The 14853-nt window shown below is 35.9% G+C and overlaps 1 long non-coding RNA gene across 5 annotated transcripts in view; it reads left to right on the top strand.

The window, feature by feature from the left end:
• The window catches only part of LOC308617275, a 208126-nt gene that overhangs the window by 60933 nt on the left and 132340 nt on the right, over nucleotides 1-14853 (top strand). For all 5 annotated transcript variants that reach the window (XR_014015845.1, XR_014015846.1, XR_014015847.1 and 2 more), the window contains 2 exons: nucleotides 9369-9454; nucleotides 10033-10089. This is a non-coding gene — a long non-coding RNA (uncharacterized lncRNA). The remainder of the gene's footprint in view (nucleotides 1-9368; nucleotides 9455-10032; nucleotides 10090-14853) is intronic.

The following is a 14853-nucleotide window of genomic DNA, read 5'->3' as shown; positions in this document are numbered from 1 at the left end:
CCCAAGTCTACAGTTGCTTCCAAAATCCATTGCCCCATTTTTTATATGATTCATTGTCTATTTAGGTATTCCAGAAATGCAGCATACATCAAGTTGATTGTAGAGATTTAACCCGCTGCTCCTGAGGCTGCGGGGAGAAATTTTCCTTTCTCTTCTTTGTTCCCACAGCTCCTGGGGTTCTGCTTTGGATTGGGCCCCGCCTCTGAGTGTAGGTCACCTCAGGGTGTCTGTTCTTCTCTCCTACAGGATGGGGTTAAAGTAACAGCTGATTAGGGGGCTCTGGCTCACTCAGGCCAGGGGCAAGAAGGGGTACAGAATGCAGGGCAAACCTGCAGTGGCAGAAGCCAGCATGACATTGCAGCAGCCTGAGACATGCCGGGTGTTCTCCCAGGGATATTGTCCCTGGATCATGGGATCCTGGTAGTGATGGGCTGCACAGTCTCCTGGGAGGGGAGGTGTGGCTAGTGACCTGTGCTTGCACACAGGCTTCTTGGTGGCTGCAGCAGGAGCCTTAGTGTTTCATGCCCTTCTCTTGTGTCCACACTGATAGCCACAGCTTGCACCCGTCTCTAGAACCCGTTTAGGCGGTACTTTGAATCCCCTCTCCTCGCACACCCCTAAATAGTGGTCTCTTGCCTCTTAGGCAGTTCCAGACGTTTTCATAGACTCCCTCCCAGCTAACTGTGGTGCACTAACCCCCTTCAGGCTGTGTTCATGCAGCCAACCCCAGTCCTCTCTCTGACCTCCGAAGCTGTAGCCTCAGCTCCCAGCCCCCACCTGCCCTGGCAGGTGAGCAGACAAGCCTCTCAGGCTGGTGAGTGATGATCGGCACCAATCCTCTGTGTGAGAATCTCTCTGCTTTGCCCTCTGCACCCCTCTTACTGTGCTCTCCTCTGTGGCTCCAGAGCTTCGCCCCTACCACCCCCCATCTCCGCCAGTGAAGGGGTTTCCTAGTGTGTGGAATCTTTCCCTCCTTCACAACTCTCTCCCAGAGGTGCAGGTCCCATCCTATTCTTTTGTCTCTGTTTTTTCTTTTACCCTACCCAGGTACATGTGGAGTTTCTTGCCTTTTGAGAAGTCTGAGGTCTTTTGCCAGTGTTCAGTAGGTGTTCTGTAGGAGTTGTTCCACATGTAGATGTATTTCTGATGTATCTATGAGGAGGAAGGTGATCTCCATGTTTACTCCTCCACCATCTTGAAGGTGTCTCTTCAGAATGATTGTGTTTTATGTTAAATGTATGCCATACTGTTTTCCAAAGTGGCTCTAACATTTTGAATTCCCATGAGCAAGGAATGAGGGAGGCAGTGGCTCCACATCCTTGCCAAAACTACATTGTGTCAGTCATTTTTACTTTTGCTGTTTGCATGCTCACTTGTGTGTGTGTGTGTAGGTCTATTGTAGGTTCAATTTGTATTTCTATGATAACCAGTGATGATGCAAGTTTCTTTTTGTTATATTACACATTCATGTATCTTCTTTTTTGAGATATCTGTGTAGTTTGCCAATATTTTTGTTGCTAATATTTTCTTATTATAGAAGTGCTTTATACATTTTGGATACAAGATCTTTGATAGACATTTGTTTTACAAATTATTTTCATAGTTTTTGACTTGCAATATTCTTATATTAAATATCCTGTAAAGAGTAAAATGTTTTATTTTTTTAAATTGAAGTAGAGTTAATATACAATGTGGTACTAGTTTCAGGTACATGACAAAGTGATTCAGTTATACTCACATATATAGTTACATATGCTTTTTTTCTGATTATTTTCCCATATGGGTTATTATGAAATATTGAGTCAGTTCCCTAAGCTATACAGTAGGTCCTTGTTGGTTATCTATTTTATATGTAGTAATGTGATATGTTAATTCCAAACCAGTAATTTATTCCTCTCCCAACTCCCTTTTCTACTTTGGTAACCATAAGTTTGTTTTCTAATTCTATAGGTCAATTTCTGTGTTTCATATAAGTTCATTTGGATCATTTTTTAAAATCCCATATATAAGAGATATCATATGATAGTTGTCTTTGTCTTGCTTACTTCACTTAGTATGATAATCTGTAGGTCCATCCATGTTGCTGCAATGGCATTTTTTCATTTTATATGGCTAAGTAATATATATGTACACCACATCTTCTTTCTTCATTCATCTGTTGATGGACACTTAGGTTGCTTACATGTCTGGCTATTGTAAATAGTGTTGCAATGAACATTGGGGTGCATGTATATTTTCTAATTATAGTTTTCTCCAGATATATGCCCAGGATTGGGACTGTAGGATCATATGGTAGCTCTATGTTTAGTTTATTAAGGAACTTCCATACCATTCTCCATAGTGGCTGCACAAATTTACATTCCCAACAAAAGTATAAGAGGGTTCGTTTTTCTCCATACCCTCTCTAGCATTTATTATTTGTAGACTTTTTGATGATATGGCCATTCTGACTGGTGTGAGGTGATTACACATTGTTGTTTTGGTTCATATTTCTCTAATAATTAGTTCTGTTGAGCATCTTTTCATGTGCCTTTAGGCATCTTTGTATGTCTTCTTTGGAGAAATGTCTGTTTAGATCTTCTGCCTATTTTTTGATTGGGTTGTTTGGTTTTTTTTGCTATTCAGTTGTATGTGCTCTTTGTATATTTTGTAGATTACGCCCTTGTCAGTCGCATCATTTGCAAATATTTTCTCCCATTTTGTAGGCTGTCTTTTCATTTGGTTGAAGTTTTCCTTTGCTCTGCAAAAGATTTTAAGTTTAATTAGGTCCCATTTGTTTATTTTTGTTTTTATTTCCATTACTCTAGGAGATAAATCCAAAAAGATACTGTTACGATTTATATCAAAGGGTGTCCTGCCTGTTTTCCTCTAAGAGTTTTATAGTATCCAGTCTTACATTTAGGTCTTTAATTCATTTTTAGTTTATTTTTGTATATAGTATTAGAGAATGTTCTAATTTTATTTATTTTACATGTAGCATTCCAATCTTCAAAACACCACTTATTGAAGAAACAGTCTTGTCTCCATTGTATACTCTTGCCTCCTTTGTGTAGATTAATTAGCTATAGCTGTGTGGGTTTGTTTGTGGGCTTTCTATTCTGTTCCATTGATCTATATGTCTGTATTTGTGACAGTACCATACTGTTTGGCTTACTGTAGCTTTGTAGTATGTTCTGAAGTCAGGGAGCCTGATTTCTCCAGCTCCATTTTTCTTTCTCAAGATTGTTTTGGCTATATGGCATCTTTTATGTTTCCATACAAATTAAAAAAAAATTTGTTCTAGTTCTGTGAAAAATATCATTGGTAATTTGATAGGAATTTCATTGAATCTGTAGATTGCCTTTGATAATATAGTGATTTTGACAATATTGATTCTTCAAATCCAAGAAGAGAGTATATCTTTCCACATGTTTCTGTCATCTTTGATTTCTTTCATCAACATCTTATAGTTTTCAGAGTACAGGTCTTTCACCTCCTTAGGTAGGTTTATTCCTAGTTATTTTATTCTTTTTGATATGATGGTGAATGGGATTGTTTCTTTAATTTCTCTTTCTGATCTTTCATTGTTAGTGTATTGAAATGCAATAGATTTCTGCATATTAATTTTGTATCCTTCAACATTAGTGAATTCATTGATAAGCTCTAGCAGTTATGGTAGTGTCTTTAGGATTTTCTATGTATAGTATCATGTCATCTGCAAACAATGACAATTTTACTTTTCCCCTTAAAATTTGGATTCCTTTTATTTCTTTTTCCTCTCTAATTACTATGGCTAAGATTTCCAAAACTATGTTGAAAAACAGTGGTGAAAGTGAGCACCCTTGTCTTGTTTCTGATCTTAGAGGAAATGCTTTCAGCTTTTCACCATTGAGTATGATGTTAGCTGTGGGTTTGTCATATATGGCCTTTATTATGTTGAGGTACGTCCCCTCTATGCCCACTTTCTGGAGAGTTTTGATCATGAATTGATGTTGAATTTTATCAAAAGGTTTTTCTGAATCTATTGAGATGATCATATGGTTTTTATTCTTCAAGTTGTTCATGTGGTATATCACACTGAATGATTTTTGGATATTGAAAATTCCTTGCATCCTTGGGATAAATCCCACTTGATCATGGTGTATGATCCTTTTAATGTATTGTTGGATTCAGTTTGTTAGTATTTTATTAAGGATTTTTGCATTTATGCTCATCAGTGATATTGGCCTGTAATTTTCTTTCTTTTTTTTTTTGTGGTATGTGTCTGGTTTTGGTATCAGAGTGATGGTGGCCTCATAGAATGAGTTTTGAAGTGTTTCTTACTCTGCAATTTTTTGGAATTGTTTCAGAAGGATAGGTGTTAACTCTTCTCTAAATGTTTGATAGAATTCACCTGTGAAGCTATCTGGTCCTGTTTTTTGTTTGTTGGGAGTTTTTAATCACACTTTTAATTTCAGTAATTATAATTGGCCCGTTCTTGATGCACTCCTCCTACCATCTTGTTTTGGTTTCTTCTTTATGTCTTTGGGTGCAGAATATCTTTTTTGGTAGGTTCCAGTCTTTTTAATTGATGGTTGTTCAGCATTTAGTTGTGATTTTGGTGTGTTTGCGAGAGGAGGTGCACTCAAGGTCCTTCTACTCTGCCAGCTTTTCCAGGAAGACAAAAGGTTTTAATTTTGATGATGTTCATTTTATCAATTAATTTCAGGTATAATTTTTGTTTTTGATGTAGTTTTTGGGAACGTAGTCTAATATGACAAAAATTTCTCATGTTTTCCTCTGAAATTCAGTGGTTTGTTTGTGTATTAAGAACCATGATCCATTTTAAACTAATTTATGTGTATATGGAAAGGAAACCTTGAGGTTCCTTTTCTTTCTCTCTATACAGATATCTACTTGTTTCAGCAATATTTTTTTGAAAATACTATCTTTCTATTTAATTGCTTTGGCACATCTGTGAAAAATCAATTAGCCATATAAGTGTAGATATATTTATGGACTGTCTATTCTCTTCCACTGATTTATATTTCAATCATTAAGCAACTATCACACTGGATTCATGTAGTTTTAGTTCTTGAAATCTTGTATGGTAAGCCTTCTAGCTTTCTTCTTCATTTTCATACTTGGTTTATCTATCCTAAGTCCTTTGCTACTCTATAGTAATTTGAAAAATTTGTCAATTCATACAAAAAATAAGGGGTAGACAAAAATATAATAAAGACAGAGAAGATTTAGAAAACAATATAAGCCTATTTCATCTGTAATTTATAAATCAAAACTTCTAACCACTGTAGAAAACATTATTTTCAAATTCACATATAACACGCATGACGTAGGTCATATACTGGTCCATAAATTATGTACTATAATTGAAAACATTTAAATTATATGTAAACTTTTAAATATTAAAAGTCAGTGACAAAGCAATATTTACTAAATTACCAAATATTTGTAAATTAAGCAATATACCACTTCAGGATAACCCATAGGTCAAAAAAGATTTCACAATGAAATTTTAGGTGAATGATATTAAGGAGACAACATACCAAACTTTGTGGGATATAACTAAACCTGTGCTAACAGGGAAATACCTAGATTTAAAGCTAATATTAGAAAAAAAGAAAGTTTTTAAAATAATGGTCTAAACCTCAAAATTAAGATGTCAGAATGAAAGAGCCAATTAAAAATATTTAAATGACATAACAAGAAGAATAATTAGTGAAATCAGTATCAGGACTGAAGGGGTAAAGATCCAACAGATGGTAAAAAGAAAATGAAGAATAAAGAAATATTGTGAATAACTTTGTGTCTAAGGCTGGGTACATATTTTTACCAGAATCCTTTATAATATAGAGTCCAGATTATACTTAGCTAATTACAGAAACTCATGCATATTTCAGAAGGAATAAGGGAAGAGAGGCCATCTTTCTCACAGAGTTTCTCTACAAAGGTCATAAATAACCATGGACAACGAAGTGTTCCCTCTCGAGCCCCAGCTTGTTCTTATTCCCTTCCTGCCTCGAGTCCCACCTAAATTTCTGGCTGCTGGCTTTGCTTACCGCAGTCCCAAACTCACCCACAGGTGCTTGGCTGGGGTCCTGTAGAAGCAGTCATTCCCCCTGAAATAGATGTTGCCACAGAGGCAGCAATTTCCAGGCAAAGATTCCACACAGGTGGTAGTTTCTACAGCTCTCTATAAGAAAACCTGTTATGGCTTAGCACTGCAGTGTCTAGATCTGAATGGTTTCTTGGATTTCCCTTCATGCTGTATTTTGTCTACCCACACCAGTGTTTTGCATGGCTTTGCCAGTGACTATTTTTCTGATTCAGTGATTCCCACTTCTAGACATCCATCGCTCCATCTTTATCCACATTCAAATAAATTCTAATTCCTTAATGAAATCTCCTTTTTCTACAACATTTGTAGTGATTCTGTTTTCCTGACCAAACTCTGACAGATACTTAAAGGTGGTGGTGGTGGGGGGGAATAATATTAACAATATACTCTATGTTTCATGAAAAAAATATTGTATGCCATCAAAGTTATTAGCTAGCTGGCTATTTCAATATGAGCATAAGCTTATAATAAGGATAAGGAGTCATTTGACATGTCTCTGTCTTAAGGTTTTACAGCACATTTTGATTAGGTTAATACTAACTCAATATATGTGTGAATCACACCACTAGACCATTATTTTTTTATTCAGATAGTGTAGGCATACCTTGAAGGTAATGCGGGTTTGGTTCCAGACTACTGAAAAAAAGTGAAAATAAATTGTTTCATACAACTTTTTTGGTTTTCCAGTGCATATAAAAGTTATGTTCACACTATACTATAGTCTATTAAGTGTGCAATAGCATTATGTCTAAAAAACAATATACATACCTTAATTTAAAATATTTTATTGATAAAAAATGCTAACCATTATCTGACAACACAGGGTTGCCACAGTCCTTCAATTTGTAAGAAATGCAGTATCTGTAAAGTGCAATAAAGCAAAGAACAATGAAATGAGGTATGATTGTATTGGTGTTTCTGATTGATGGTGATGGTGGAGATGGACTATACTGGCAATTATTCGAGACTACATGTTGACACAGGCTTTATACCTTCACTACATGAATCCCAGCTTCCCTCAATATTCAGTTGAAAGTTTGAATATTAAAGAAGAGAAAGGACAGAGAAAGCACACAAGCTTCATATTGGTATTGACCCCAAAATGATACCCAACACTTCTGCTCCTTTGTCATCGGTGACAAATATGGTTCCATATACATTCAGTGATCAGGGGTGAGGATAGGGGAGGGTTGAAAATACAGTTATTGACTGTAGCATCTTCCCAGAAGTAACTTTAGTCCATGAAAGGGGGCATAATTCTCATCACAGCTAGCCACATGTGTTGAATATGGCTACCAAACACCCATGAACAGTCCTTCTCTCCCAGAACATAATCCCATCCACACACAGGGGAGATAATTCAACGTTCCCCTTACTTAAGGCATTCAGTTTAATGTTCAATTTTCCTGTAAATGAGTTTTCTCCATCAGATCTAGAAGAGATTTCTTCTATTCTTATAATGTATGAAAATAAAAATAAAAACAAGTTTTCAGTACCTGTCTTTTCATATAGAGTGGTGTAATTCGGACACAATAGGCACAATAAAAACTTCCATTATAAAAACTGATTAATAAGAGACAAACAGCTATTACTGATTCATAGTGATATTGGAATTTTATAGAGAAAACACAAGAAGGAGGAAAGTTCCTTGAGAAGTACCTGATTCTGTTCTCCAAGTGGAACTTCCTTAGTCCTTTATTCTCACAGACGCCTGCTCTCAGCCTCTGGGAGAGTCATCTGGTTTGTCTCTTATCCTTGTTGACTACCTCTAAAGTGGATGTTTGGGGAATATATAGCTTTTGAAACCTGCTTCCTTCTCTGAAGTTTGTAAGGCACAGTATTATTTTAAGGCTCAATCATTCAAATAATTGTTAGGACAGGTACCTGATCAGGGGGCAATGTTCTTCCTCAAGAATCACAGTAGGCTTCTGATTTACTTCCTTACAGGCAAGCCTCTTTGCCATAAATATACCCTAAATTCTCTCATTGTCATATTTCTTAAATCTGCTTTGTTCCTTGGCTTCCTTGGTACTATGTCTTCCTCTCAGAACTTATACTAGTGTTACAAGTGTCCCTGGAATCATAATGCTGCTATTATCCCTGATTTTCCCATGACCACAGCCTAACTGCAGGGAAGACAAGATAGTATCTGGCATTTTCAGCTTCAGTCATGGCAGACAGGTTTTGCTTCCCATCAAGATATCTAGGGTAGGGAATTACCTAAAGAAAATTGTCCATAAGCTAAGAAGCCCATAAAATGAAAAATTCCCTTACATTTTTATGTGGCATGTTTGAAATTTATGTACAATAGTGAATCACAACTATTCGTTCCATTATCATCTGTGTATCCTTTTAAAGTTAGCAATACTTTCTCTTCAGTAATTCCACACACTCTTTAATATTCATCCTAGCTCCGGTTTAATTTATAGAGGCATGAACTACCACATACTCTTCAGGGGAAAAAATGATCTGAATAAATACAAAGATACCACTTTTATATAATTCAGGGTACCCCATTTTCTATGGGAAGCAGTATGTTCTACTGATGTATTGATGTGTTTCTTCTAAAGTATTTTCTCTCCTTGTTCCCCTGGAAAGTAAAATAATGAAAATTCAAAATCCTGAATACCTTTCTAGTTTTCATGTATTTCATGTATCTTAGGTGCTTTTCCAAGGCCAGATAATATACATTTAAAAATAAAAACGACATTAGTAAAGAATTCTATACTTGAAATGAGAAAGCTAAATATAGACCAATTAGGTTTGCTTGGTCATCTTCTCTTTGATTTAAATATCCCAAGGGCAGCTTTATGAACCTTTAAACAGTATCATATTACTCTTGCTGTAATTGTAACCTGAATAATTTGACCACTAACCTATCTATCAAAATGTGTGTTTTTTTCGAAGCATATAACAGTTTTATTTCACTGGATGCTCCTTGTCTAATTGTGCCTGTGCCAACTGTTATTGAATATTTAATAACATGCATTTTGTTCCAGTGCACTTCTTCTTTCCTTTTCTAAATGAATCGTCCTCAGGCACTAGAAACATAAAAGTGTCAGTGACATATTTTGTTTATAGCACATAAAATAAAACAGTGTTTGACAAATATTTGGTTAATTTATTTTGCACTGATATGATACCAATTTGTTTCAAATGCAATATAAAATAGAATAAGCTCCAAAAAATTCATGTAGAGTGAGATTATGCCTATTGCCAAAGTATCCTCTCCTTAATAAAAAGTTTCAACAAATTCATTTTTTATAAACAGCACATCAGGTCTACTTTTCTAGAGGAAGAGAGTGAGAAGATCTGGACTACAAAGCTATAAACACCTGCCTTGATCATCAGTTACAGGTAACCCTTGGGGGAAAGACTTGTCAGAAGAAGCAGGAAAAATTCTAATTGTTTCAGAAGAAGTAGTACCCTGAATTTTTAACTGCCTGGAGAAAACTCTAGTGCTTACAAAATATTCTAAGTGTAGAAGGCTTGAAAAGTCCTCTTGGCTCTGATTTTAAGAGCATATGTCTGTGACCCCACACAGCCATAAATAAATAAATAAATAAATAAATAAATAAATAAATAAATAAATTTTAAAAAGGAAGCCTGATATTTCTTTCAGTGTAATATATCTTGTCTCCTACTCCATCATCTTTTATTCTGGCTCTCAAAATCAAATGATTATTCAATTCACAAAATGCAATTTTATTAAATTAATTCTAATATATTTGATGTTTTAATAAAATAATCGTGAAAAATTAGAATGACTTCTACATAGTATGACATTTAATGACTTTAGTTCCCAAGCATTATCCACCAATAATTTTTTAATTTAATGTTATTTTTTAATTTATTTTATTGCAGTATATTTGATTTACAATGTTTCAGGTATACAGAAAATTGATTCCATGTTATATATATATATTCTTTTTCAGATTCTTTTCTGTTGTAGGTTATTTCAAGATATTGAATAAAGTTCCCTGTACTATACGGTACGTCCTTGATGCTTATCTGTTTTATATATAGTAGTGTGTATCTGTTAATCCCAAATTCCCAGTTTATCCCTCCACCCCACCTTTCCCCTTTGGTAACCATTAGTTTGTTTTCTATGTCTGTGAGTCTTTTTCTGTTTTGTAAATACATTCATTTGTATCATTTTATTAGATTCCACATATAAGCAATATCATATGATATTTGTCTTTCTTTGTCTGACTTACTTCATTTAATATGATAATCTCTAAGTCCATCCATGCTGCTGCAAATGGCATTGGTTCATTCTTTTTTATGGCCGAGTAATATTCCATTGTGTATATGTGTGTGTGTGTGTGTATATATATATATATATATATATGCCACATTTTCTTTATCCATTCATCTGTTAATGGACATTCAGGTCACTTCCATGTCTTGGCTATTGTAAATAGTGCTGCTATGAATATTTGGGTGCATGTATCTTTTTGAATTAGAGTTTTCATCTTTTTCAGATACATGCCCAAGAGTAGGATTGCTGGATCATATGGTAACTCTATTTTTAGTTTTATAAGAAACCTCCATACTGTCCTCCATAGTGACTGCACCAATTTAAATTCTCACCAACAGTATAGGAGGGTTCCCTTTTCTCTACACCCTCTTCAGCATTTATTATTTGTAGACTTTTTGATGACAGCCATTCTGACTGGTGTGAGGTGGTACCACATTGTAGTTTGATTTGCATTTCTCTAATAATTAGTGATGTTGAACATTTTTTATGTGCCTGCTTGCCATTTGTATATCTTCTTTGGAGAAAAGCCTATTTTATTCTGCTCATTTTTTGATTGGGTTCTTTTTTTTTAATTGAACTGTATATGCAGTTTTTTTTTTTTTTTTTTTTTTTTTTTTTTTTTTTTCTTTTTGCGGTATGCGGGCCTCTCACTCTTGTGGCCTCTCCCGTTGCGGAGCACAGGCTCCGGATGCGCAGGCCCAGCGGCCATGGCTCACGGGCCCAGCCGCTCCGCGGCATATGGGATCCTCCCAGACCGGGGCACGAACCCGTATCCCCTGCATCGGCAGGCGGACTCTCAACCACTGCGCCACCAGGGAGGCCCTGCAGTTTTTATATTATGGAAATCAAGCCCCTGTCCATCTCATTGTTTACAAATATGTTCTCCCATTCTGTATGTAGACCACATGCTAGGCCACAAAACAAGCCTCACTAAATTTAAGAAAATTGAAACCCTACCAAGCATCTTTTCTGACCATAGTGCTATGATACTAGAAACGAAGTACAAGAAAAAACTGCAAAACAAACAAACAAACAAAAAACAAACATGTGAAGGCTAGACAATATACTACTAAACAACCAGTGGATCATTGAAGAAACCAAAGAGAAAATTAAAAAGGCAGAAGACAAACCCCAGTTATTTGTTGACATGGTGTACAGGCAGCCAGAGAAGAACAATCACTGGTACCTGGGGCTGAAGACCGACACATTAATGGGAAGAGAATGGTTTAGCTTGTAGTGTGATCCATGACAGTTTCAAGACCCCCAGGCAAATTTCTCTCAAATGCTTAGTTTCTGAGAATAAGAATGTTTAGTGGCTCAGTTGTGTTTTCTACCTGTATCCTTCACAATGTACACTCCCAACATTTGGAAGCATCCACAGTCTTTGCCTCTCCTTTGGAACCTGAAAGGAGGGTGTTGGAGTGAAGTGCAGCCTCTATGGAGAGAGGAGGATGACAGCCTGTGAGTTCTGGGTTGATTTCCCTTTGACTGGGAAGTCAGTATCTTTGGAACCTGCTGCAGTTTAGAGGGTTAGAGACCCAGATTTGGGGGAAGAAGCTAAAAGCCCTCCTCAACATCACCTCACCTTGCCAGAAGCAGCAAGAAAATGCTTCTGCTGCTTCTGGCCCCCCTCCCTGGGGCTGGAAGGGCAGCACTTGTGGCTCAGTGCAGAGCCCAGGGTCCCTCAGTCCTGCTGGCCATTCCCTTTGCAGACGAGGCTTCAGAGCCTCCCCCACCCTCCTTACATCCACTGCCCACACTCCACCTGGGCCAGGGCTGGAAGAGCCCTGTGATGAGTCCCAGGATCTGCCCTCATGCCTGGGAATGCAGGATTGTGGACTGGGGGTCAGAAGTCTGAAGCTTCCCAACTACTCCTTAAGGCCTCTGCAAGTTAAAGATATACAGTTTAATAACATTTTTTGGCCGTTGGACATGACTTCTGTTAAAAAACAAGAAGGTGTGTGTGGGCGAGATAGAAAGCTAGTAAATATACTATATAATGAATATAGCAATATGTACATCCAAGATTTGAGCTTTTGGTTATTGATGGACTGGTGGATTGTTTAGAAAACATTGTTTAAGAAAAATGAGCTAGCAGCTATTCTATTTCCACTCAGAAGCATGTTCATTTATGTAGATGCCACTTTAGCTTGATCAGAATTAAATGTGAGATTTCTTCTAAAAAAAAGAAAAAAAATATACCCAGAGACAAATGAAAATGAAAATGCAACAACCCAAAATTTATGGGATGTGGCAAAAGCAGTTCTAAGAGGGGAGTTTATGGAAATACAAGCTTACCTAAGTAAACAAGTAAAATCTCAAATAAACAACCTAACATTACACCTAAAGCAACTAGGGAAAGAAGAACAAACAAAACCCAAAGTTAGTAGAAGGAAAGAAGTCATACAGATCAGAGTAGAAATAAGTGAAATAGAGATTAAAAGACAATAGAAAAAAATCAATGAAACAAAAAGGTGGTTGTTTGAAAGGTAAACAAAATTGATAAACCTTTAGCAAGGCTCATCAAGAAATGAAGGGAGAGGGTCAAATTCAACAAAATCATAAATGAAAAAGGAGAAGTTACAACTGACACCACAGAAATACAAAAGATCATAAGAGACTACTTCAAGCAACTGAACACAAATAATATAGACAACCTAAAAGAAATGGACAAATGCTTAGAAAAGTATAATCTCCCAAGACTGAATCAGAAAGAAATAGAAAATATGATCGGACCAATTACCAATACTTAAATTGAATCAGTAATTTAAAAACTCTGAACAAACAAAAGTGCAGGACCAGTTGGCTTCACAGGTGAATTCTACCAAAAATTTAGAGAAGAGTTAACACCTATCCTTCTGAAACTGTTCCAAAAATTTTCAGAGTTAGGAATACTTCAACACTCATTCTAGGAGGCCATCACCCTGATACCAAAACCAAATAAAGATATCACAAAAAAAGAAAATTACAAAAAAAGTAAATCACTGATGAACATAGATGGAAAAATCCTCACCAAACTACTAGCAAAGAGAATTCAACAATATATTAAAAGGACCATCCACCATGATCAAGTGGGATTTATCCCAGGGTTGCAAGGATTTTTCAATATCCTCAAATAAATCCATGTGATACACAATATTAACAAATTGAAGCTTAAAACATATGATCATCTCAATAGATGCAGAAAAATCTTTTGATAAAATTCAACATCCATTCATGATAAAAAATTCTTCAGATAATGAGCATAGAGGGAACATACCTCAGCATAATAAAGGCCAGATTTCTGACAAAACCAGAACTAACATCATACTCAATGGTGAAAAGCTGAAAGCTTTCCCTCTAAGATCACGAACCAAGGATGCCCATTCTCAACACTTGTTCTTTCAACACAGTTTTAGAAGTCCTAGCCACAGCAATCAGAGAGGAAAAATAAGTAAAAGGAACCCATTTTGGAAAGGAAGAAGTAAATTTGTCACTGTTTGCAAATGACATGATACTCCTATCCACAGAAAATCCTAAAGATGCTACCAGAAAACTACTAGAGCTCATCAAAAATTGGGTAAAGTTGCAGGATACAAAATCAATACAGAGAAATCTGTTGTATTTCTATACAATAACAACGAAGTATTAGGAAGAGAAATTTACCATCCCATCAAAAAGAATAAAATACCTAGGAATAAACCTACCCAAGGAGGCAAAAAAAACTGTACTCTAAAAACTGTAAGATGCTGATGAAAGAAATTGAAGACAACACAAACAGATGGAAAGATATACTGTGTTCTAGGACTGGATGAATAAATATTGTTAAAATGACCATACAACCCAAGGCAATCTACAGATTCAATGAAATCTGTATCAAATTACCAATGGCATTTTTCACAGAGCTGGAACAAAATGTTTTTTAATCTGTATGAAAATACAAAAGACCCAAATAGCTAAAACAATCTTGAGAAAGAAGAACAGAGCTGGAGGAATCATACTGCCTGTCTTCAGATCATATAATACAAAGCTACAGTCATCAAAACAGTATGGCACTGGTACAAAAACAGACACACTGATCAATGGAACAGGATAGAAAGCCAGAAATAAACCTATACATCTATGGTCAATTAATCTACACAAAGGAGGCAAGAATATACAATGGAGAAAAGAGAGTCTCTTCAATAAGTGGTGCTGGGAAAACTGGACAGCTACATGTAAAAGAATGAAATTAGAACATTCTCTAACACCATATACAAAAATAAACTCAAAATGCTTTAAAGACATAACTGTAGCAAATATAAACAAATAAGACCTAATTAAACTTAATAGCTTTCACACAACAAAGAAAAACATGATATTTTATTTAAAATTATGTTTTTAGGTAAGTTGTATGATTTTCTCCTAGATTCTTCCCTTATAGAGTTCAGCATATGGCTGGAGAATCTTAATTATCATGGAGATTGATGTGCTACAATATAAGTCACAGATGAATTGCTTATGAACCAATATTTGG

The sequence above is a fragment of the Mesoplodon bidens genome (assembly GCF_964165515.1).
Source record: "Mesoplodon bidens genome assembly, chromosome: 5".
NCBI lineage: Eukaryota > Metazoa > Chordata > Mammalia > Artiodactyla > Ziphiidae > Mesoplodon > Mesoplodon bidens.
The sequence above is the reverse complement of the archived record's forward strand: the minus strand, read 5'-3'. Positions and strand labels throughout refer to the sequence as shown.